Source organism: Pseudorca crassidens, chromosome 3 (genome assembly GCF_039906515.1).
Source record: "Pseudorca crassidens isolate mPseCra1 chromosome 3, mPseCra1.hap1, whole genome shotgun sequence".
Lineage (NCBI taxonomy): Eukaryota > Metazoa > Chordata > Mammalia > Artiodactyla > Delphinidae > Pseudorca > Pseudorca crassidens.
Window position 1 is genome coordinate 41,225,580 of NC_090298.1, and position 26,623 is coordinate 41,252,202.

The 26,623-nt window shown below is 39.7% G+C and overlaps 1 pseudogene; it reads right to left on the minus strand.

The window, feature by feature from the left end:
• Positions 1–7,659, minus strand: LOC137220977 (serine/threonine-protein kinase PAK 1 pseudogene; annotated as a pseudogene).
• Between the last annotated feature and the right edge of the window lie 18,964 nt (positions 7,660–26,623).

Here is a 26,623-nt window from a genome sequence, read left to right on the forward strand (position 1 = left end):
TTAGTGATTGTTCTTGGTTGCCTCCTTTACTGCAGCAATCAGTGGAGTGAGGCTGGAGAGGGGCTTGGCAATCTTCAGGAACTGATGCTGCAGCACCTCTTTAGCTGAACCTCTCTTCTCCACATCCATTTCCAGACAGCGGTTCAGAAAGTCTCGGAAGATAGCTGACAGCTTCTCTGGGTTCTGAAGCTCTGGGGTCCCATTGGTGGCGATGAGGTGCAAGGCTCTCAGAGGACTTTCACTGAGGTATGGGGGCTCCCCTTCAACCACTTCGATGGCCATGATGCCTAGGGACCAATGTCAACCTTAGGCCCATAGGCCTTCCGTGTCACAACCTCTGGTGCCATCCAGTACAGTGTTCCCACCATGGTTCTCCGTTTGCTCTGCTCTGGGGTGATCTGGGCACAGAATCCAAAATCAGTTAGCTTGACAGAGCCATCCATTCCCAACAGGATGTTGTTGCTCTTGATGTCTCTGTGAATAACTTGGTTCGAATGCAGAAACTCCAAAGCCTGCAGGCACTCACGGCCCACAGCTGCAATCTGGCCTTCATCCATGCAGGTTTCTGTTACCATGTCTGTCAAAGGACAATGGAATATTACTCGGCCATAAAAAGGAACGGAATTGGGTCATTTGTAGAGATGTGGATGGACCTCGAGAGGGTCATACAGAGTGAAGTAAGTCAGAAAGAGAAAAACAAATCATATATTAACGTATATATGTGGAATCTAGAAAAATGGTACAGATGAACTGGTTTGCAGGGCAGAAATAGAGACACAGATGGAGAGAACAAATGTATGGACACCAAGGGGGGAAACAGGGGGTGGGGGGAGGGGCTGTTGGGATGAATTGGGAGATTGGGATTGACATATATATACTCATATGTATAAAATAGATAACTAATAAGAGCCTGCTGTATACTTCACTGTACAGTAGAAACTAACACAACATTGTAAAACAGCTATACCCCAATTAAAAAAATAAATAAAAAAGAGACCCCAGAGAGCTCCCTGCTCCTTTCACCATGTGAGGACACAGCAAAGAGTTGGCCATTTATGAACCAGGCAGTGGGCTCACACCAGACAGGGCCTTAATCTTGGACTTCTCATCCTCTAGAACTGTGAGAAATAAAATTCTCTTGTTTATAAAAAAAAAAAAAAAATTAACGGTTACCTCCAGTTAAAAGTCTCTTAATCAATCCATAATTTTAACTTCCTATCAAAGACATTTCTTACAGCCAGAGGGGTCTCCTCTCCCCGCTCTTCCTTGCCAAGATTGTTGCTGAGTAGAGAAGGAAGCTTCTATGTATTAATGATGGCGGGAAGAAGGGCCTTTAGTCTACCTCCTATTCTCTTGATCTGTGCCATCCAACACAATAGTCACTAGCCATGGGTGGCTGCCGATCACTGGAAATGTGGATGGGCCACATGGAGCTGGGCAGTAAATGTAAAATACATACTGGCTTTCCAAGGTGTAGCACCCAAAAGTATATACATAAACTATCTCTTTAATATTTTATATTGATTTCAAGTTAAAATGAAAATATTTTGGCTTATATTGGGTTAAATAAATGTTAACTATTCAAATTAATTTCACCTATTTTTAACTTTTTTAGTGTGGCTGCTCGAAAACTGTAAATTGTACGTGTAGCTTGCATTATAGTTCCATTGGACGGGCTGCTCTGGGTCTTCTCCTACCTCCAGTGTAGTGTGTCCTCAGTCGTCAGCCCTGGCATCTGCTGAGGACTGTCTGGTCCTGCATGGTAACTACTGATGATGGCTACTGTGCCCATCGCGGGGACAATCCTCCAGGTGTAAGTTCTTCACCAACTACAGCTTTCTTTTCCCAGCCCAAGCCACTTTGATCTTTCAGTCTGTGATATTGTGATTTATAATAAGAAATACGTACTTGTTCTTTGTCCTGTTTCTGGCACAGAGCTCCTGAAACCCTTGGCATTTCCTCTGACGAGAGCAGATACAGGTGTGTCTTGTTATGTTAATGAGGTGACTTTGGGAAAGCACTGAAGGGTGGGGCTGGTTGCCAGGGAACCAACTTTGTGAGTAGAGGGTTGGAATTCTCAGTCCCCCACCCCCACCCCACCCCCGCCTTTCCCTAGAGGCTGGAAGTTGAATCAATCACCAATGACTAATGATTGAATCAATCATGCCTGTGTAATGAAGCATCCACTAAAGCCCCAAAGGACAGGGTTTAAAAACCTTCTGAGTTGGTGAACAGGTGATTTGAGAAGCGTAGTGGGCTCAGAGAGGGTATGGACTCTCCGAGCCATTTCCCCATAACTTTCCTCATGCATTTCTTCCATCTGGTTATTCTTAAATTGCATCATTTTATAATAAACCAGTAATCTAGTAAGTAAAGTGCTTCTCCGAGTTTCATGTGCTGCTCTAGCAAATTAATTGAACACAAGTTGGGGGGGCATGGGAACCTCTGATTTATAGTCAGAAGTACAGATGACAGTCTGGACTTGCGACTGGCATCTTAAGCTGGGCAGAGAGTTGGTGTGAGGGACAGTCTTGTAGAAATGAACCCTTAACCTGTGGAATCTGACACTGTCTCCAGGTAGATAGTGTCAGAATGGAGCTGAATTGTAGGACACGCAGCTGTGGTCCAAGGATTGTTTGCTTGTGGGTGTGGTAAACTCCCCCCAACACATGCCCACATTCGAATTTGGGTGTAGAATGTTTACAGTCCTTGCAGCATCTCTGCTCTCTACCATTTAGTAGCATATAGGTCTTCCCTGGTGGTCCAGTGGTTAAGACTCCATTTGCGGGTTCCATCCCTGGTTGGGGAACTAAGATCCTGTATGCCACATGGTGCAAACAAACAACAAAAAAAAGTAGCATATGAAGGTCATAGGCTTTGAATAATACTGTACCTCAGGCCCATTGCTCTAGAATCCTCCCAGGGCCCTTGTTAATTTATCATTCCAGAGCTATGATAGATAAAGCCATGAGGCTGATTACAAGCCTGGATGTTCTCAAATTCTCCCTCAAGCTATCTGGGTTTACTATCGTCTTGCTACACCCTCCTTTGCCTAAGGCCAAGAATGATGGCTCATCAAATTCCTATTCCAGGATTCAATTATGCTTATCTTCTCTCAGGTTGCAGCCCTGCTAATCTGTCTCATTTTCTCTTATCACGTAAAACTTTCTCTTTCCTCTTCCTGTCTGAAAGGTCTTTCCTATCCATCATGTTCTGCATGCTCCTTACACTATGCGTGACGGTAAAACTCTATAATCTGAGTTCATGAGATTGGCTCTTGATATTCAAAGGACAGCATTTAGAAGACAGACTATAGAGCCACTGAGCTCTATTGGAGATCATCACTAATGTCGGGGACATAAATGTATGAGTTCCAGTTTTACCTGCACTGTCAAGGATTTGCTGAAATCCTGTAATTCTCTATATAACAATTGCTTCTAACCTTCACATAAACTATTTCATTTCTTCCTTTATAATATGTTTCAAAAAAGCTGTACTTTAAGTAATTACTATACTTACAAGTATCTGCAAAATATATATATTTTGTAAAATTACACATATTCACTTTAAAAATTCAAAAATAAAATAAAATTAATTTAATTAAAAATTCATACAGCACAGAAAAAGCCAAATAAGAATAAAAGTACCCAAAATACCCAAAAAATGATAACTGCTGCTAACAATTTTGTGACTATCTTTCCAGATACTGTGATTCCAGATTACTATGCTTAGTAATCAATTTTAAATCAATAGGATTATTCTATACATGCTATCTTTTTCACTGAGAGATCGTGTGCATATATTTTCACATGAATTAATATAGAAACATATATTAATTTTAATGGCCACAGAGTATTCCACCATAGGATTGTATCTTAATTTTTCTGTCTAGTCCCATATTAATGGATTGGGAGGGGTCTAAAATAAAGAAAACAAGAAATGGACATCCTAACAGATACAACATTTTGCATTTGTGCAATTACTCCTTACAATAAATTCTAGAATTGAGATTGGTGGGTCAAAAGCTGTATACATTTTATATTTTGATACAGTGTGTCAAATTGCCTTGTAGAAAAGTTGTATTGATTTATATACCCACAGTAAATTAGAGGGTCTGTTTTCCTTCACTTCCTACAATAATGGGTCATTTCAATCTTTCACAACTTTATAGATGTGGAAATTATATTTCACAGTTGTGTTTGGTATTTTTTAGTAGAATTTTTTTTTTTTTAATTTTTTGGCCACACAGCATAAGGGATCCTAGTTCCCCAACCAGGGATAGAGCTTGCGCTACCTGCAGTGGAAGCGCGGAGTCTTAACCACTGGACCGCCAGGGAAGTCCCTTTCACAGTTGCTTTTAGTTCATGTCTTTGATTATTAATAAAGCCAGAAGTTTTGTTTTTTTGTTTTTTTTTTTTTTGCGGTACGCAGGCCTCTCCCGTTGCGGAGCACAGGCTCCGGATGCGCAGGCTCAGCGGCCACGGCTCACGGGCCCAGCCGCTCCACGGCATGTGGGATCTTCCCAGACCGGGGCACGAACCCGTGTCCCCTGCATCGGCAGGCGGACTTTCAACCACTGCGCCACCAGGGAAGCCCCAGAAGTATTTTTATATTTATTTACCAATGTGTTTCTTCATACATCATTGGCCTGTTAAAACCTATCACAGATTTTTTTCCTATTGAGTTGTTAATTTTTTATAGATTTATTCATTTGTACATTATGGCTATTAATTTTTTGACATGTGTTATGAATTTTTCCTAAATTTTTTTTTTTTTTATTTTTTTGCGGTTCGCGGGCCTCTCACTGCTGTGGCCTCTCCCGTTGCGGAGCACAGGCTCCGGACGCGCAGGCTCAGCGGCCATGGCTCACGGGCCTAGCCGCTCCGCGGCATGTGGGATCTTCCCAGACCGGGGCACGAACCCGTGTTCCCTGCATCGGCAGGCGGGCTCTCAACCACTGCGCCACCGGGGAAGCCCCGGATATTTCCTAGTTTTTTAATGAATCTTTTAGCTCGTTTATGGTATTCTTTGTCCTAAAGATGTTTTAAGTTATAATGTAGTTTCCAGTTCCTGTGATAATTTCCAAACAACAAAATATAAATATATACACTTAGATTCCCTTCAAGTTCTTTTACATTTAAATCATTGATTTATCTTAAAGTTTACAGGTATCTAAAAGTAGGGGTTTAACTTATCTTTTCTAAATCACTAGCCACCTGTTCAAAAATATTATTTGATGAATAATTCATCTTTTGTGCCACTAGTTTGAATACACCTTTACCATATAATGAATGCCATATATTAACTTGGTCCTATTTTTAGACTCACCAGCTTTTTCTATAACCTATTTCTGACCCAATAATGCACTGTTTTTCTTTTTTGGTAGCTTTATGGTACATTTTTACATGTGGTAAGGCATATTATAATCCTCCAAATTCATTCTTCCCCACCCTACTCTGTTCCTTTGCTCTCTGGCTTTTGGTTGGGTTTGGCCAACAAAGAAAAGGGACGGATTAGGGATTGTGAAGTCTAAGTATTTATTCTCCCAGCTCCCCACTTGTGGGTCCCTATGAATGGAGGTATCTCTCATCCTATCAAAAGTCCCTGTTCCTAAAAGCCAGCCTCTCCACTCAGCTTTCTAAGTTTCTAAGTTACTGAGTTCCAGTAACTTTCCTCTTTTTCCTGCTTCGGTCCTGGGAGTGGTAACAGTGTCCTGGGTTACTCATCCTGGGGTGTTGCACTAGATCTTCCAATTTCCCTTATATGCTGCCAAAACTTCATCAATATCCCCTCTCCTCTCGGTACCCCGACTTGATTGTGTCATCTGTCTTTGGCTGGGAACTTTACTGATACAAGTGGTAATACTGAATATCTCTATTTTATCCTGGCTTAAACTGGAATGCTTCCAGTGTTTCACCATTAACCATCCTTCACTACAGTTAACATCAAACCATCTCTACTGTCCTTGAACACACTCTATCACCTCTTCCTTCCCTCTCAGCACATGGTCTCACTTGCTACTATATCTGCAAACTTACATGCAGTCCTTTCTTCCTTCCCTCCTCTCACAGTGTGAGAGTGATTTCTCCTTTTGTCTCAGCTGAATCCCTCTGGCTATCAAGCTCAGGATTCCATCCTTTCAATTTTCTCAGGGATCTTGGGATATCACCCCTTCCACTCACTCAAGTTACCAGATCGAAATATTTCATGACTGTCAATTCTTTTTTCTTTCTTCTTTTTTTTTTGGTCACACCACACAGCATGCAGGCTCTTAGTTCCCCAACCAGGGATCAAACCTGGGCCCCCTGCAGTGGAAGCTCAGAGTTCTAACCACTGGACCACCAGGGAAGTCCCCATGCCTGTCTATTATTAAAGTGAAGTCCCCAATGACTCGAGTCCCACTCGTTTCTTCCCTCGCTCTTCCTCTTCACCACTGAGTCTCAAACTTTACTGGGCATTTATTCCTCAACTTCCTCTAATTCCATGGAAACTTCTGCAAGATCACTGTGTCAGAAGTGGACAAAGTGAACAGTGCAAGAGGTTTCTTTGGGAATAGCACCTGTGAAATATGAAAGGGGAGGAAGCAGGATTTGAGCATAGAAGGCCTTCAGATGGTGATGCAAATCTGAAAAATTCTTGGTCAATCCAACAAGAAGTCCTGGGGCAAAAATTGCTCCTTAAAGGAGCCCTGGGCTGGACAGAAGTGTCCTTACTTACTCAATGTTCTTGTTAAGCTCCATCGTTTGCTGTGGGCTGTCCAGGAAGAGCTTGGCCTCAGTCTGAAAGCTGAGGCAGGTTTGGGAGGTACTAAAATCCGGAATCTGTCGGCTCAATGACATTGATCATTCTGTCCTTAAAAAACATCCTCTGATTCTTCCCTGTTACTCTCTCAGCTTCTTCTCAATCACATTTGAAAGACTCTTTCTCTGACCACCCACTTACGCTGTTCCTCAGGGTTTGGTCCCAGGTCTTGTTTGTTTTGTACCCTGAATACTCTATATAGAAAAGACTCACACATGTCAATAGCTTCAAAATGCTGATGGCTTATAAATGCATGGCTCTAGCCACGATCTCTGTCCTAAGCTCTAGGCCTGTGTAGCCAACAGCCCAGGAGACATTTTCACCCGCATGTCTCACAGGCACCTTAAGTCTTCCTAACTGAATTCTTTACTTTTCCTCCAAACCTGCTTCTTCCCCTCCAGCATTTTCTATCTCAGTCACCTACCTGGTTGTCCATTATCCTCATCTCCTCCCTCTCCACAATCTTATACAATCGCTAAGTCTTGTCTTTTTAAAACTTTAACTACCTCTCCAATCTGTGCTCTTCATTCTCACTCCACTATCTTATCTCAAGCCAGGGTATTTTTCTCTTGTAAAATATTGCAGCAGCCTCCAAACTGTTCTGTATTTGTTTTTTTTTTTTGCGGTACGCGGGCCTCTTACTGTTGTGGCCTCTCCCATTGCGGAGCACAGGCTCCCGACACACAGGCTCAGCGGCCATGGCTCACGGGCCCAGCTGCTCCGCGGCATGTGGGATCCTCCTGGACCGGGGCACAAACCCGTGTCCCCTGCATGCGTAGGCGGACTGTCAACCACTGCGCCACCAGGGAAGCCCCCAAACTGGTTTTTTTACCTTTCTGCGTTCTGTCCTAGCTTCATCCAACCTTATTATTCATTAAATAACCATGTGTCTGGTGAGGAAAATGCAGGTTAAAGCAACACTGAAATATAATTTTGACCAGTTGTATTCACTTCCTGTACTTTTTTCTCTAAGAAATCACCACAACTTGGTGGCTTAAAACAACAGCAATTTATTCTCTCGCAGTTCTAGAGCCCAAATCTGAAATCAAGATATTGGCAGGACCACATTCCCTCTGCAGACTCCAGGGAAAATCTGTTCTTTACCTCTTCCCTCTTCTGGGGACTGCCAGCATGGCATCCCTGGCTTGTGTCCCCACCCTCCCATCTCTACCTCTGTCTTCACATTGTCTTCTTCTCTGAGTGTCTGCCTGAAAACTTCCTCTGCCTCTCTCTTTCAAAAATACATGTGATTTGGACTCCCCTGGTTGCACAGTGGTTAAGAATCTGCCTGCCAATGCAGGGGACACAGGTTTGATCCCTGGTGCAGGAAGATCCCACATGCCGTGGAGCAACTAAGCCCGTGCACCACAACTACTGAGCCTGTGCTCTAGAGCCGGTGAGCCACAACTACTGAGCCCGTGCGCCTAGAGCCTGTGCTCCACAACAAGAGAAGCCACTGCAATGAGAAGCCCTCGCACCACAACGAAGAGTAGACCCCACTCACCACAACTAGAGAAATTCCACACACAGCAACGAAGACCCAACACAGCCAAAAAAACAAAGCATGTAATTGCATTTAGGGCCCCCTGCATAATCCAGGATAAAACCTCCTCTCAAAATCTTTAACTTAATCACATCTTTTGCCATGTAAGGTAATACTCAGACTGTGAATATTAGGATGTAGATTTATCTTTTGGGGAGTCTACCATTCAGTCTCACTACACCTATCAAATTAGCAAAGCTTTAAATAGAATGAACATTCAGTGCAAGCAAAAGAGACAAAAAACGGTATGCATACACATCCACAGCTGGTGAGCCTATAAATTGGTATAAATCTGTTCAAAACAGTGTAGTAGTATGAATTAAGGCCATTAAAAATATTCATACTCTTGGACGTCCCTGGTGGTCCAGTGACTAAGATTCCACGCTCCCAATGCAGGGGGCCCAGGTTCCATCCCTGGTCAGGGAACTAGACCCATGTGCCGCAACTAAAGAGTTTGCATGCTGTAACTAAAGATCCGGCACACGGCAACAAAGATCCCACCTGCTGCAGCTAAGACCCCGCACAGCCAAATAAATAAATAAATATTAAAAAAAATATTCATACTCTTATCTAGTAATCTCACATCTAGGAATTTGTCTTAGACAAATATATTTAAATATGGACAAACAGAAGCTTCAAATATATATATATATATATATATATATATATACATTTATATACATATGGAGAAAAGACTAGAAAAAATGCATCAAATGCCTGTCATAGTTATCTCTGGATAGTAACATTATGGATATTCTTATTTAAATCTGCCTAGGATTTTAAAATATTTTAGGATGAGCATGCCTTACTTTAATAATCACTTAAGTCTATTTTCAAGTTTAATCATACGAAATTGTGGATTGGAGTTTGATTCACAATGAAAGAATATATGACCAGCCATAGAAGACTTGCGAATTACTTTCCAAAATATTTAAAAGCCTATTTGGCTATACCTCAGGAGCCAAAGCAAGGCAATAAAAAAATGGATTCTGGAAGTCAAACTTTTGAGATTTGTGATTATACACCCAAATATTCCAGGGTTCATTTATCTCTGGAGAAATTTTAAAATAAGAGAGAGATAAGTGAAGCTGGGATGGCTCTATTATGAGGCTAAAGGGGACGCAAGAAGTCACTTTGTTTATTTTACCACCTGAAGGCAAGCAGCCGCTCTAGGGAAATGTAAAGGTCTCTGTTTTTAAAAAACGTATTCTAAAAAAAATATATATATATATTCTATGTCCTGGCTATTGTAAATAGTGCTGCAACGAACATTGTGGTACATGTCTCTTTTTGGATTATGGTTTTTGCAGGGTATATGCCCAGTAGTGGGATTGCTGGGTCTTTTAAAAATTTAAAACCAAATTTTTAGTTTTTTAAGGAACCTCCATTCTCCCTAGTGGTTGTATCAATTTACTTTCCCACCAACAATGCAGGAGGGTTCCTTCTTCACTACACCCTTTCCAGCATTTATTGTTTGTAGATTTTTTGATAATGGTCATTCTGACTGGTATGAGGTGATAACTCATTATAGCTTTGATTTGCATTTCTCTAATAATTAGTGATGTTGAGCATCTTTTCATGTGCCTCTTGGCCATCGGTATGTCTTCCTTGGTGAAATGTCCTCCTTCCATTTTTTAATTGAATTGTTTGTTTTTTTGATATTGAGCTCCATGAGCTGTTTGTATATCTTGGAGATTAATCCTTTGTCCATTGTTTCATTTGCAAATATTTTCTCCCATTCTAAGCATTGTCTTTTTGTCGTGTTTATGGTTTCCTTTGCTGTGCAAAAGCTTTTAAGTTTCATTAGGTCCCATTTGTTTATTTTTCTTTTTATTTCTGTTACTCTAGGAGGTGGGTCAAAAAAGATCTTTCTGTGGTTTATGTCAAAGAGTGTTTTTCCTATGTTTTCCTCTAAGAGTTTTATAGTGTCTGGTGTTACATTTAGGTCTTTAATCCATTTTGAGTTTATTTTTATGTATGGTGTTAGGGAGTGTTCTAATTTCATTGTTTTACGTGTAGCTGTCCAGTTCGACAGATGAATGGATAAAGAAGATGTGGCACATATATACAATGGAATATTACTCATCCATAAAAAGAAATGAAATTGAGTTATTTTAAGTGATGTGGATGGACCTAGAGTCTGTCATACAGGCGAAGTAAGTCAGAAAGAGAAAAACAAATACTGTATGCTAACACATACATATGGAATCTAAAAAAAAAAAAAAAATGGTACTGATGAACCTAGTGGCAGGGCAGGAAAAAAGGCATAGACATAGAGAATGGACTTGAGGACCGGGGTGCTGGGGGGGAGGGCAAGCTAAGGTGAAGTGAGAGTAGCATCGACATATGTACACTACCGAATGTAAAATAGTTAGCTAGGGGGAAGCAGCAGCATAGCACAGGGAGATCAGCTCCGTGTTTTGTGATGAACTAGAGACGTGGGATAGGGAGGGTGGGAGGGAGGCTCAAGAGGGAGGGGATATGGGGATATATGTATGCATATGACAGAAACTAACACAGTATTGTGAAGCAATTATACTGCGATAAAGATCTATTTAAAAAAATTTAAAATAAAACAAGGGTTCATGTGGGAAAAAAAAAGTATTCTAGAAAGAGAAATCCTGTATCTCCATTGGGCTTCTATGTTCTTAAATATATCAATTATATTTGACAAAGTTCTGCAGGTTAAGTAAATGGAGGAGAGATGTGAGTCTAAGAATTTTCTTTTGGGAACAATTAAAGAAACAAAGGAGAGACTGTTCCTTTGATTCTATGCTAAATCTAGCTACATACAACACAGTTATTTTATGATTTTTTTAAATAACAGATTCCTGTATGAATTACAATTTAAGTTCCAGATATTGATAACAAAATAATTATTAAGCAAAAGGTTATGTATATGTAAAATATCATGAAAGAAATTCCCCCTATAATAAAAAAATTTTTAATGTGCCAAATCCAGCTAGAAGTAATGTATTCAACCCACCTCATCAACTGAAGAAATCACTTACTTCAACAAGACAAATGCCTTTTTCATTATGAAATGTTATCACATACCATTAGATATAACCTGAGGGCACCAAATAACCTTAAAATATAGAACTTATTTAGCATACGGTTATTTAGTAATAATTAACTTTGTCTATTCAATGCATTACTCAATAAAATCACCGAGAGGCAAATATCTTGCAGATCCTGTCTCAGGAAGCCTTAGAAGAAACGATGGCTTCCCATTCAGGACACACAAAACATCTTAAGGATTAAGACAATTGTAGTAAAAGGACTGTCCTCTTCCATTATGTACAAAGATCCTCAAAGCTTTTAACCTCAAGAGATTACGCAGAAAATGTGCATACAGTTTCCCCAGAGGAAATTTAGTTTGGGTGACTAACTCCATGAGAAGATGAAGCACATAGAAAAGGACAAGAAAAACCAAGAAATACTTGCCGAAGTTGTGCAACTATACTGGGAATTAAGATCCAGTTAGGTGTATTCATTCTCAGGATAGCGGTTACAGTTCTGAAAAACATCTTTCAAAGGAAATGACTATGTTATCAGCAGGAAACTTACGTAGGCTTGATTTGCAAATAACCTATTATTTGATGAAATTGGTAGATATGTGCATTTTCTTATAACCTGTGAAGGAAATAATTTTAAATGCAGAGAAAAAAATAAATAAGGCAAAAATAAATACATGTCAAGCATACATACGTATTTCAAACAGACATACATATGAGAATATATAAACTCATAAACATGTACAGGGACTGCCTTTTGCATTCTTCAGTCGAAAAATCATTAAATGACAGAAATATTCATTTTTGGAGTAAACTTGAGAAAATTTCAGTATCAAGAATTGGTGTAGGGATGAGAACTGAGAAAGGCCATAATAATGGTCAAGTAACTAGCACTGCATAGAGAAATACTATACAACTATTAAAAATGGTGATATAGATATTTGTTGTCTGTGATGTACTTTTTATTATAAAGAAGCAAGTAATAGAATAGCATGTATGGTATGTCCCTATTTATATAGAATTGTGTGTGTGTGTGTGTGTTTGTGTGTGTGTGTGTGTAGGAAGATGTCTCTGTCATACAGTGACCATCGAATACATATTTTGTTAAATGAACAGGGTTAATCTCAGGGCGATAAGACCTGAGGGGAATTTTAGTTCCTTCTTTTTCTTTTTCTATATATATTTTGAGACAAATATAGTTAGAAGTAGAAAAATATTCTCACATTTAAAAAAGGAAATAAACAGAGAAGAAAACCCATAATTACTTCCCTACATGTGACTCGGTAAGGCAACTATCCTTGAAATCCCATTCATCACTCAATTTGGATTTCAATAGAATTCATGCTGCTGTTCCAGGTCTTCTCTAGTTCAAAAGTCCTGACTTCAGGGGGCTTCCCTGGTGGCGCAGTGGTTGAGAGTCAGTCTGCCCGTCGATGCAGGGGATGCGAGTTCGTGCCCCGGTCCGGGAAGATCCCACATGCTGCGGAGAGGCTGGGCCCGTGAGCCATGGCCGCTGAGCCTGCGCGTCCAGAGCCTGTGCTCTGCAACGGGAGAGGCCACAACAGTGAGAGGCCGGCGTACCGCAAAAAAAAAAAAAAAAAAAAAAAAAGTCCTGACTTCAGAGCCCGGGGGTTTTCAGAGATTGAAGACTTTGGATGAGGAAAACTCATTGAAAATAATGGTGTATATATGCACTACCATAAAGTTAGGAAAAGAAAAAAAAGATTGCCCATTTTTGTGTGTTAATTCAGTGTTTTTCCACACTTCTCTACTTGGGCACCCTAACTGTGGAGAAAAGAATCTGGAAGGCCTTCATAATCTTGAAATTTCTTTAAAGTCTTACATTTGATCCAAACAATCATGAGAATTTTGCATTGTATCCATAATATATCTGTAATTTTAGTGCAAAATGAGGTTTAAATTTATTTATCCTAGAGTAAAAATGATACTGCATGAAAAAGCTGGTCACATTTTTTCTTGCGGTTTTAGTGCCTGGTGGGCTGAGTGTGCGGGGGAGGAGTAACATCCCAGCAGAGAGGAATTCAGTCTAGAAAGCGCTCAGTTCCTAAAATCAGTATCACTGACAGACCAGCTGCTCTTGCGAAATAAGCCTCCAACTTTGCGCAGGGTGTCTCAGCACTTGATGGAAATCACAGAACGCTGAAGAAAACACGTGATGCCAATGTCATAGGACGCATTGGATCGTACTGTTACTTTAAAAAACGTTCATTTTACCAGTTCTCTTTAAATTTCAAGTCCTAAAAACTAAAATAGTATTTAAAAAAGTAAACTATGGACTGGTAATAAAGTAAGACATATTTACTAAGTACTCATATCAGCACATCAAAAAATCGGATAAAGCTGAAATAAAGATTTTATTTCAAAAGGTTTTATGTGTGTAATAATCTTATTAATATTCTGACAATAGTATACCTTTACTACATACGTTTTGTAAAATTTAAAATGTTTACAGATGCTTATTAGAAAATGAATAAGCCCCAGATGTTCAGAAGCCACTCACAATGTCAAATTTAATTTTAAAATAAACTGTTTTTTTCTCCTCTTCCAGGACAACAAAAGAACATTTATAGTACGTATCTATCCTCTGGATAATAATGTTATCGTTTAAAATGTGGTATTTTTCTCTCTTAAGAAAACTGTTCTGACAATCCTTGAACTTAAGAAAAACTGTTGATAAGCATTTGATAATTCCAAATTTATTTATCACTCTTCTTGTTTATAAAGGAAAAATATAATTACCCAGTGTATCTCAATAAGAGGGAGGCATGGAGTAATAAAGATACCAACTGATGAAATTAAAACCATGTGGAAGCTTGGCAAGAAGATCAGGACAACCAAATTACAATTTAAAAATTAATCTTTTTGGAATTTTTGGTAATTGAGTAATCAAGAAAAATAAATTCTATGTTGTTATAAACCAGTTCCTGTTCAAAACTTTAAAATAATGTCTTTTTGCAAGAGAATGTTGCTGGAGCTGACAAGGTCTGGGACGGTTTTCAATGTTAAATGAAACTTAAAAGGCTTCTTTTTCTTTTGCAATTATTCATTTCTTGGGTTCAGTGAAACGTGTTGGGTCACAAAGAATGATCTTATTTTATTTTCCTTTTACCTCCAAAACATAGTGTTATAAAATAAAAGTTACAGAAAAAAAAAATCTACTTCTAACAAAAAGGGGCATTTTAAAAAGAGCTACAAGTAGTTTTTTACATTAAAAAGAAACTCAATGTAGTAAATTACTGTATCTGAATATCTTATTTTTGCACCACATTTAAATCATTGGAGCCAGGAAAAGTAAATGCCAACGCTTGATTCAAAGAGATATTTATCACATTCTCTAAACTGATGGGAAGAATACACAGACACAATAGGGATTACAACTCTCTTTGATGAAGCCTCCCTGATTTGAACCTGTTTTTTCCTCTTTCATGGAACAAGAGACAATCTCCCTGAAATAAATATTTCCCCCTTTGAAAAATGATTCAAACAAAAGATAACTGGGCAAAATAAGGTGCCGAACACATAGTTAAGGTGGGAAATAATAAATAAATATAAACAGATAAAACACTAAGATTACATCTCTCTACTGTATTTTCTAAAGAAAAAATGTAATGAGCAGACAACCACTTGTAATTTACAAGCTGAAGTCTTCCTTTGACAGCCCACGGATCAATTAAATCCTCTTCAAATTAGTTTTGATGTGTTAATGTGTGAGTTCCCCACCTCCCCAAGATTCATTCCATGGACCATTACTGGGGTTTTATGCTAGCTTTCCTTTGAATTGTTTCTAGTGTTTTGTTGCATGTTAATACGAGGTCATTTAAAGCTATGTAAATACAGAGAAAAATAACTCTAAAGCAGATTATTCTCTACTTTGCTTTATTTTCTCTCACTACCTTCTGTCTTCTAGCTAAGAAAAGATAGAAAATATTTGAGCCTTGCTTAGTTTTTCTCTTTGATAGCTGCATGTGTAATCTTTAGCAATACTTAGATTATCAAAATACAGCAGTGGCCATATCCCAATTTCCACAACCTGTTCAAAAACACCTAGATTCTCAAAATTGTTAACCTTAACCTGTCACAGATACTTAACTCTAATACAGAGTGACTAACAGGTAAAGAAAGAAAATTTTAAATTTATGACTGGGTAATTCCTTTCACATATGATGGGATCCAAAACAATACCTCAGTTTTATCTGACAGGGAATTACTGTCACGTTTGCCTCCCCAATGCTTCCTGTTGGGGGTGAGTGGTCTATTCTTCAGCATGACAAAGTCTGATTTCTGAATGGCTGGTAGTGTCAAAGGGCCATTAGTATGCTAAGCCTTTTAGTGGCATGGGATAGCTCCATCCTGCTTTCCTCAATTGTTGCAATTGGGCCACGTGACTAACTGATGATTTCAAGGCAAGCTTTGGAATCTTGCTGTCTTCCAGAAATTAATATTCCTTCTGGTAATATAATCTATTGACTCCTCTTGCCCAATTCTTTAATGCCTGAATGGAGGTACAGTCCTAGTGAAACTCCCGAGCAATGAGAAAAAAAGAAGACTCAGCAAATAAAATCGCTAGATTCGCTCATGATTAGATTTTAAGAGTTTAAAAAGACAAGTCTAATCTGTTTGGAAAACTGTTGACAGCTTTTATCATCTCCATTTAAAAAATTCTACAAATAATGGTGACAGAATTTGAAAGCAATTTTTCAAAACTGAATTAACTATAAAAATGTTTATAGATCTTATTTTATTTTGTTTAGTCAACTCTCTATTGCCCAGCACTGAAATTTCTTGAAAATATTCTTTTCATGCTTATTAACTGCCAACACCCACAGAGAGGATGGTAGAATAAACACAAAATAATCATCTGAAAATTAAACAGAGTGGACCAGATGATTTCTGATTCTATACTGACTAGCTACTTATTTTATTATGTCTTATGCTTACTCAACAGTTAGCCTGCAAACCAATAAGGAAGTTTATTGAAATACCACATTTAGCTCCAAAGAAGATTTGAAAGATGGTACGCTGTAGATTTGTCTTTCAATAGTTCCAGAGGAAGAGCTGAACGGGGGAGACTAGATAACAAAACTGATCAGTTTCTCGGCCTTGCAAGAATGAAATCTATGTAGTGCATGTTATTTGATTAGAGGGGCATTCCAAGAATATCAGCCACATACATATTCAAATGCAGAGAGAAAATAAACTGCCGAAGTCCAATGCACAACGTGTTTTAGATTATTGACCTATACATTATCCACAAATTTGCCTTTATTTCTAAAGGGTGAAAAACTGAAAACTATGACTATCTTGTCACTCTGAACTGGTATAGCAGAGACAGCCTGGCTTTTCAAAAAACTCTTTTTTTTCCCTAGGGCACAGAGCTAGGCCATACATCCCTGCCTCCCTTGCAGTTAGGTGTAATTATTCGACTGTGTTTCAGCTGTAGGATGTATTTAGCTAATAGGATGTGCTTCACTGCCAGGCCTGACCCATGAATGTCTCCCACAAATGATCTTTTATACCCTTTCTCCACCTGCAGGCCTGACTCAGAGCATGGTGACGTTGAAAACTTACGATGAAGAGGGCAGACCCACAAGATAGAACTAGCCTCCTTTCTAGAAACACTGCTTACAGGAAAACTCCACACCAATCAAGAATATTTTTATTGAACTTTACATGAGTTAGAAATAAATATATGAAGAAATATTTATTGTTTTCAATAAAGAAATAAATATTGTTTTTTAAGCCATTGCACTTTTCATACTGGAAGTGGAGTACGGCTGAAAATGACAACTCCACATTTGTGACATTGGTTTAGCGGTTGAGCATCAAGCAGTAAGGAAACTGATATCGGAGGCTGGAAAGATAGAGAATCATAATGCCTAGAAGCAAAACATATGATAAAACTGTCTTCAATGATACTTTAAAGCGTTACCGCTCCCCACATGTCAGGCCAGTACATCGAGAGATGAGTTGTTAGGGCAAGGAATAACAACTTTATTTGGAAAGACAGCAAACCAAAAAGAGGATGGACTCGTGCCACAAAGAAACATCTTGCCTGAGTTAGAATTCAGGCTTCTTTTATACTAAAAGGGAAGGTGTAAAGTCAAACATTTCCTGGTTCTGGTCTGCCTCTGGAGGTATATGTTAATTTCTTCCTCCCTGTAGTCATTCACAGGTGGGTTTGGTCAAGATGTTTCCTGTGAAATAAACAAAGGTATTTTAGCTTAATGTTCATTACCTGGGAGGCAGGGTTCCCAGAGATGGGCCATTATGTATAATTCAAGCTTATAGGCAACATCCATTTAGTGATTAACGTAATAGAATACAAAAAGTTCTTCCCTGTTACAAGAGGAAGACCATATAACTTCTGAACCTGTAGCACTAGTGGAAGTGACTGGAAAAAGCAGGGATAACTGCTTTCATCAAGTTATCACAAGAAACTGATGTACTCGGGGGGAAAAAAATCACAGTTTCCAAACAGAGATGAAAGGGAATAAAGACAGTCCAGAAACTTAGTTCCTCGAGGGATTGGAAAAGTCAACTGCTTCTAAATCCTATGGAATAGGAAAAAAGACTGAAAAAAAAGTTTTCGGCAAAAAAGGGCTACACAGCAACTGTATGTTCCAGTTTCCCCAGGATAGTCATGTTTTATGCCTCTTGTTTCTGCCTAAATATTAATAATATTATTATGACTCATTTTGGCAAAAATCAGATTACAGATGTAGCCTTCCTAACCAAAGTTCAGGTGCCCTGAAGGTAGCTGGCTAGATAAGAGAAAAAAAAGGCATTGCATTATGTAGTTATCTACTGCTGTGTAACAATCCCAAAATTAGTTGATTAAAACACAACCATTTACCTACTCATGATTGTGCAATTGTGAAATAGCTCAGAGGGATGGATGTATTATCTCTGCTCCACAAGGAACCAGGTTGGGTCACTCAGTAGCTGCATTTAACTGAAACAGTATTTATCATAAGAGGCAAGGAGGCAAAAAATAAATGAGGCTTGAGAGTTATGTCTAGGAAGGACCCTTAGGTGTGGTTACTGACATATGGAACTAAAAATACATCAATCAGAAATCTACTATGATTTTGAAGGAATTGAACTATCAAACACAATTAAAAGCCCAAACTTGCACGTTGAGAGCAAGCAGTAAAAACTGGGCAGTTCCCAAGAAGGGCATACTTCAGATTTATCTATGGAGAATAGATATTTGGTGATCAGAAGAGCAGACTGGGGGGCTTCCCTGGTGGCGCAGTGGTTGAGAATCGCCTGCCAATGCAGGGGACACGGGTTTGATCCCTGGTCCGGGTAGATCCCACATGCTGTGGAGCAACACAGCCCGTGTGCCACAACTACTGAGCCTGCAGTGTTGTAACTAGTGAAGCCGGCGCACCTAGAGCCCGTGCTCCACACAAGAGGAGCCACCGCAGTGAGAAGCCCGCACATCTCAACGAACAGTAGCCCCTGCTTGCACAACTAGAGAAAGCCCATGCGCAGCAACGAAGAACCCAACGCAGCAAATAAATAAATAAATAAATAGAAAAAACATACAGGGAACTCTGGCAAATTAAAAAAAAAAAAAAGAAAAAGAAAAGCAGACTGGGTTAGAGACATTTATGTGTTAACCAAAGTCCATTTCCTTTTCCTTCAGAGTACATAGATATGATACTATTCCCAGAATTCCCCTTGCAGTTAAGTGTAACTGTATGACTGAATTATGGTCAATGGAATGTGGGAAAAGTGCTGTATGCCACTTCCAAGTCTGATCCATTAAAAACTTTCCACATTATCTGCATGGTATCTTTTCTCATCCACATATTGAAGGCAAATTTCCCTACGGATCTTGAGAAGAGTGGAGCCTGGGTTCCTGGTCTGACTGGGAACACCTTATTTTACTGATATGTGAGAAATAAACTTTTATTTTGATGAGCTTCTGAGAACTTAGGGTTTATTTGTTAAAGCAGTCAGCATTATTTTAACTAACACAAGGAAATTAAATGTACCAGAGATAAATGCTATTTGATTCACAAATTACTATACAGTCAGCCTTATTTATGATCAAGAAAATGAATTGTATTTATTGTAAAAATATATTTTTAAGTTTTTATTTTATTTTATGGGTTCAGGAGGAAAATAAAGCCTATATTTCTTAGGGAAAAGTTGGGATATCTACCTGGCTCACACACTTTCCTTTAGAATTTGGCTCTTCTGAAGGGATAGGCATAGGCAGCCATCTCTAGTCCATGTAACATGGCCACCCAGTCCAGCTGATTGGCAGGGGTGGAGATCTGACCCAAGATGGACCAATCTGATTCTTCTTTCATAGGAATTTGGTACTAGGAAAATACTAAGTAAGAATTGAGCATAACTGAATCATTTTAATGGTGGGATTGTAGTGTGAACTCTATAAACTTCTGTTGATTAATAAATAAAATATATGATGGGATGTCCAAGATTTGTTTTAAAATACTCCAGAAAAAAAAAATTGAGTAGGACGTGTGTTTATGGGTTTTAATGTTTTTAAAATATCAGGGTAGTATAATAAATTCCCATGTAATCATTAGCCAGTTTCTACAATTATCAACATTTTGCCACTCTTGGTTCTATGTGCACACTTTTTAAAAGCAGTATATCTCTTGTATGGTTAAAAATTTAGATTCTGAAAGAGATCATCAAGATGGCGGAGGAGTAAGATATGGAGATCACCTTCCTCTCCACAAATACATCAAAAATACATCTACATGTGGAACAACTCCTACAGAACACCTACTGAACGCTGACAGAAGATTTCAGACTTCCCAAAAGTCAAGAAACTTCCCACATACCTAGTCGTGTGGCTGACAGGGTCTTGGGTCAGGACAGAGTCCTGACAGCCGGGTGTCAGGCCTGAGCCTCTGAGGTGGGAGAGCCAAGTTCAGGACACTGGTCCACCAGACACCTCCTGGCCACATGTAATATTAGACGGTGAAAGCTCTCCCAGAGATCTCCATCTCAACGCATAGACCTAGCTCCACTCAGTGACCAGCAAGCTACAGTGCTGGACACCCTATGCCAAACAACTAGCAAGACAGGAACACAACCCTACCCATTAGCAGAGAGGCTGCCTAAAATCATAATAAGTTCACAGACACCCCAAAACACATCAGTGGACATGGTCCTGCCCACCAGAAAGACAAGATCCAGCCTCATCCACCAGAACACAAGCACCAGTCCCCTCTACCAGGAAGCCTACACAACCCACTGAACCAACCTTATCCACTGGGGGCAGACAACAAAAACAACTACAAACCTGCAACCTTAGAAAAGGAGACCCCAGTAAGTTAAGCAAAATGAGAAGACAGAGAAAAATAGCACATGAAGGAGCAAAGTAAAAACGCACCAGAAAAAACAAATGAAGAGGAAATAGGCAGGCCACCTCAGAAAGAATTCAGAATAACAATAGTAAAGATGATCCAAAATCTTGGAAATAGAATGGAGAAAATACAAGAAATGTTTAACAAGGACCTTGAAGAACTAAAGAGCAAACAAACGATGAACAACACAAAAAATGAAATTAAAAATTCTCTAGAAGGAATCAATAGCAGAATAACTGAGGCAGAAGAATGGATAAGTGACCTGGAAGACAAAATAGTGGAAATAACTACCACAGAGCAGAATAAAGAAAAAAGAATGAAAAGAATTGAGGACAGTCTCAGAGACCTCTGGGACAATATTAAATGCACCAACATTTGAATTATAGGGGTCCCAGAAGAAGAAGAGAAAAGAAAGGGACTGAGAAAATATTTGAAGAGATTATAGTTGAAAACCTCCCTAATACGGGAAAGGAAATAGTCAATCAAGTCCAGGAAGTGCAGAGAATCCCATACAGGATAAATCCAAGGAGAAACACACCTTAACATTTCCTTAAAAAACTAAATATAGAACTACCATATGACCCAGCCATCCCACTACTGGGCATATACCCTGAGAAAACCATAATTCAATAAGAGTCATGTACCACAATGTTCACTGCAGCACTATTTACAATAGCCAGGACATGGAAGCAACCTAAGTGTCCATCGACAGATGCATGGATAAAGAAGATGTGGCACATATATACAATGGAACATCACTCAGCCATAAAAAGAAATGAAACCGAGTTATTTGTAGTGAGGTGGATGGACCTAGAGTTTGTCATATTGAGTAAAGTAAGCCAGAAAGAGAAAGACAAATACCGTATGCTAACACATATATACGGAATCTAAAAAAAAAAAACTTGGTTCTGAAGAACCTAGCGACAGGACAGGAATAAAGACGCAGATGTAGAGAATGGACTTCAGGACACAGGGAGGGGGAGGGGTAAGCTGGGATGAAGTGAGAGAGTGGCATGGACATATATACACTACCAAATGTAAAATAGATAGCTAGTGGGAAGCAGCCACATAGCACAGGGAGATCAGCTTGGTCCTTTGTATCCACCTGGAGGGGTGGGATAGGGAGGGTGTGAGGGAGACGCAAGAGGGAGGAGATATGGGGATATATGTATGCGTATAGCTGATTCACTTGGTTATATAGCAGCAACTAACACAACATTGTAAAGCAATTATACTCCAATAAAGATGTTAGGGGCTTCCCTGGTGGCGCAGTGGTTGGGAGTCTGCCTGCCGATGCAGGGGACACGGGTTCGTGCCCCGGTCCGGGAGAATCCCACGTGCCGCGGAGCGGCTGGGCCCGTGAGCCATGGCGGCTGAGCCTGCGCGTCCGGAGCCTGTGCTCCGCAACGGGAGAGGCCACGGCAGTGGTAGGCCCGCATACCGCAAAAAAAAAAAAAAGATAAAGATGTTAAAAAAAAGGAATTTAGATTCTGGGATGTGATGGACTAGGCTTCATATGTTGTTTTTGTCACTTTCTAGTAGTATCTAGGTTGTGCAAATTACTTTTTCCTCTGTAAAGTGCAATATTCTCACATGCAACAGAAAGAAAATGTAGTACTTCATAGGGCTGATTAAGATTAAATGAAACATGTAAAGCACTTAGCACATTATCCAGTACATAGTAGGTTTGTAAGATTTTACTTTTTAAGTTTTAATAGTGCCATAGCAGAAATTTGTACAAGGTAGAGTGGTGGCATAAAGACTGATATCTACGCTTTGCATGGTGGGGGGAGGGGTGACTTCAAATGAAAAAAGAAACTAAGTTGGATCTTGAAGTTTGCACTAGACATTTCTAAAAGGATAAGATAGTATAAAGGGTATCCAAGAGAGAAAATTCACAGTAGTTTTGGATACATACAAAGATACAATGAATGCTTATAATATTTTTGGCTGCCCAGGCTGTAAATCTCCTTTGTATGTTTGGGAAATTACTACCTTCTGAATATTGATGAAAGGTGGAGACTGCCTTTCACCAAGAAATCTGAAAATAACACATAACCTTTCCCAGCCCTCTGTGCAGCTAGGATATAAGCATGTGACTCAGATTCAGGTATTCAGACACATTTGCCCTGGATTTTGGAGAGGAAGTCATTGATACCAAGAGCCCAGGGCAGTGGAGAATCCATTACGGAGACAGGTGGCAGTACTAATGGCAGTGATACCCAGTTTTCATGAACAGCAGTGGCCATGGTTCCAGCAGTGGGATCTAGTCTCCAGTGATATACAAAACAGCTGTGCATCTGTATCTATCATGGCCATGGTAGGGTCCTCAGCGGGCTAGTTTCTGCGGCATGTTTTTCTTTGGTCCTGCTTTCTGCCTAGTTTCCTGTGCTACTGCCCCCTTTTAATTGAGCTCAGTTCTCCAGGCCTCCTGTGATTCTATCTGCTACCCCATATGTTTTCAACAATTTCCTCTTCTAAAGTCACAATAGGTTTCTGTTGCTTCCAACTAGGAATCCTGATAGACAAGACCATAGAGCAGGGTAAGGGGGAGTGTGTGGTAGATGCGGGGTTTGGGATCTTGAAATTTTAGAAGTGTGGTATGCTGAACTTTTTCCAGCTTCTCTTAGATTTCTTCCTTGACTTCCCTGCTCTGCCATTTCATAAGGAACAACCTCTCCCGGGTTCTCTTGACTTCGAGCTTCCAGGTGGGTTCAGTTAATGGGAGGTACTGGCAGACTGGAGGGCAAGTTGGATATTTATCTGCCTCCCTTCTCCAGCTTGGGGGGTGATGTCTGGCACTTTTTCCATCATTCTGTTCCAGTTCCCGTTGGATTATCTATCCCTCCCTGGTCCCAGCTCCTACTCAGCCTCCCTTGCTATGGTTTCAAAGCCCATGGATCACGCCAGCTTTGGAGCTCTGGTCACACCACTTACTCCCTGTGGTCCTTAGCCCTAGGGGTGACAGCAGCTCCTGCTGATTCTGATATCTGAGTTGTCTCATAATCTCCCTTGTTTGGCTCCTCAGCAATTCCATCACCTGTGTAAACAATTCCCTGAATTAAATTTCCTCTGTTTGAAACAGTGGTTTCTGTTTTCCTGGCAGGACATTGACTGATATGTATGTCAAGGAAAACCTCCTTGAAAGGTGACATTTGATCAAAGACTTATGAGAGGAGGGAGTTAGCCATGTTGATATGTGGCGGTGCGGGGGGAGTGAATTCCAGGCAGAAGGAACAATCAACGCAAAGGTCCTATGGTGAGAAAATGGCTGGTATGTTGAAGAAAAGAGCAGAGTGAAAGAGAGAATACTAGTAGGTGAGGTAGGAGAGGTAATGGAGCCCGATCATCTCTGATGGAGGGTTTCGATCAAGGGCGTATCATGAATTGCCTGATATTTTAAAAGGACCATTGTGGCAACTGTGTTGAGAATATACTATAGGGGACAGAGACAAAAGGAAGTCATGCTCAAAGACTCTAGCAGCATTCTAGGCAAGAGATGATGGTAGCTTGGACCTGTGAGCTAGCAATAGAGGTAGTGAGAAGTGATTATATTATAGTTATACTTTGAAGGCAGAGCCAAAGGAATTTATTAGGATGAGAGAGAAAGAGAGGAGTGAAGAAGGACTGTAATGATGTTGCAATGTCTAGCTAGTGATATACAAAGCGACCAGAAGTCTTCTGGCATGGCAGTGAGAAGTTATCTGCCTGTGTTTCTCTAATAGCTACACAAATTTATTTTCCTTAGGTTCTTCTGGACCTCTTCCAATGTCAATGGACATTGAACAGTTGTTCAGCTGTTGTTGAATCTCATGTAGAGGGACTTTGTGGCCACTCTGTAGTATGGAATCATCTTTCAGAAAGATTCCAAGATGTTTCAGAACTAGTGTTCCAAAGAGAGAGAAGGGAGTTAAGGATAACTCCATAGTTTTTAGCTTGAACAACTAAAAGGATAAGGTTGCCATTAGTTAGGATGGGGAAGGCTATCAGATTTGGGGGGGAGATCAAGAATTCAGTTTTGGACATTTTTAGCTGGTGATATCTATTAAACACCTAAGTGAGAAAATCAAGTAAGTAAGTGGAAATACAAATCTTTAATTCATGATAAAAGACTAAGCTGGAGATAAAGGTTTGGGAGCTATTGGTAAATAGATGACATTTAAAAGCTATGGGACTGAATGAGGTTGTCAAGGGAGAAGAAGAGAAGACCAAGGATTGAGTCCTAGAACACCCCAAACATTAACAAGTTTGGGAGAGAAGGAGGAATCAGGAACTGGAGTCTGAGAAAGAGCATATAAATGAAGTGGAAGGAAAACCAGGACAGTGTGGTGTCCTGGAAAGCAAGTGAAGCAAGTGTATTGAGAAATGAGAAATCAATTGTGTCAAATGACATGAAGTCTGAGAATTGATAATTGGCCTTAGCAACATGGAGGATATTGGTGATTTTGAAAGAACAGTTTTAGTGGAATCAAAGCATTGGGAGAATAGGAGAATTGCAGACAGTGTGTAGAGACAACTATTTAGAAAATTGTTTCAGAGATGTGGCAATAGTTGGTGGGATAAATTGAGTCAAGATAAGTGTTGTTTTTGAAAATGGGAGAAATAACAACATGCTTGTGAACTGAGAAGGATGTTCTAGGATATAGTGAAATATTTATGGTGTAGAAGAGAAGAGACAGAATTACTGGGGCAATGTCCTCAGGTAGATGATTCAGGATGGATCTAGTGCACAAGTCAAGGATCACCTTTAGATAGGGGCAGGGATAGTTCATCTATGATAACCAAGGGAAGGCAGAGTATGTAGGTGCAGCTGCTGATAAGTGATATGTTGATGGATATCTGGAGAATGGCTCTTCTGATTAATGAAATTTCTCAGTGAAGCAGGAAAGTCACCAGCAAGAAGTGAGGATAGGAGAAGAGTTAACAGAGGTTTGAGGAGAAAGAATAAGGTGTAAAAGAGTAAATGGGTTAAGAATACATGAATATAGAACATAGGAAAGTTTAATATGATTGGCAAGTAACATTAAGAGCCAACTTGAGGTTTGTGATAAAGTGAGACAAATCAGTATAGGTTGGTGCTTTTCCCCAGTTGTGTTCAGTTGTGTGCAGGGGCAGGATAGAAAGACAGGTGAATTTAACTTAGGTGGCAGTTTTGCTGAGTATAAGAAATAGAGAGGGGCAAGGCAGTTGTGAGTGTAAGCAAGAAAATGGTCATAATAATTGGCCGTGGAACTTAATCTGGATAAGGGGGGAGAGCCACGATCAAGGGAGTGGTGATAGGATCAATGGATCGGCAGTTCTTATGGAATCAAAGGATGGTTGGAGTATCCAGGTTCCTTCCACCTCATTATTTGCTCACCATAGGGCTCTTGTTTCCATGGTCTGAGTCTTCACATTTGCATCTACATAGCAGGACGATAGAAGAAATAAAGAAAAAGGGGGAGGGCGGGGCAAAGAGGTACAACTACTATCTATGTTTAAAGGAGGTTACCCAGAAATTGTCACATGATACTTTTTTCTTACGTTTCTTTGGTCAGAACTTGTTACATGGTCATTCCTAGCAATAAAATAAAATCTTTATTCCAGAGACCAATAAATAATGGCTTCTATTACTAATGAAAAAGAGGAGGAAATAGGTTAGGCGATTACTATATTTCTTTGCTTCTAAAATTTGCATTTCCCCACATTTTCCCTCTCTGACATCAGGATATATAATATAGTTGGTATTGTGTCATGGTTTAATTGTTGCATTTTTTTGTACTTAATAGTACAGAAAATAACGATACATTTTACAGTTGATGACATCCTATATTGGAGGAAAGATAGGAGTATTTTGCCAAGACAGAGAATACTGGATGGGGCAGACAGATTTGCTCTAGGTGAAAGAA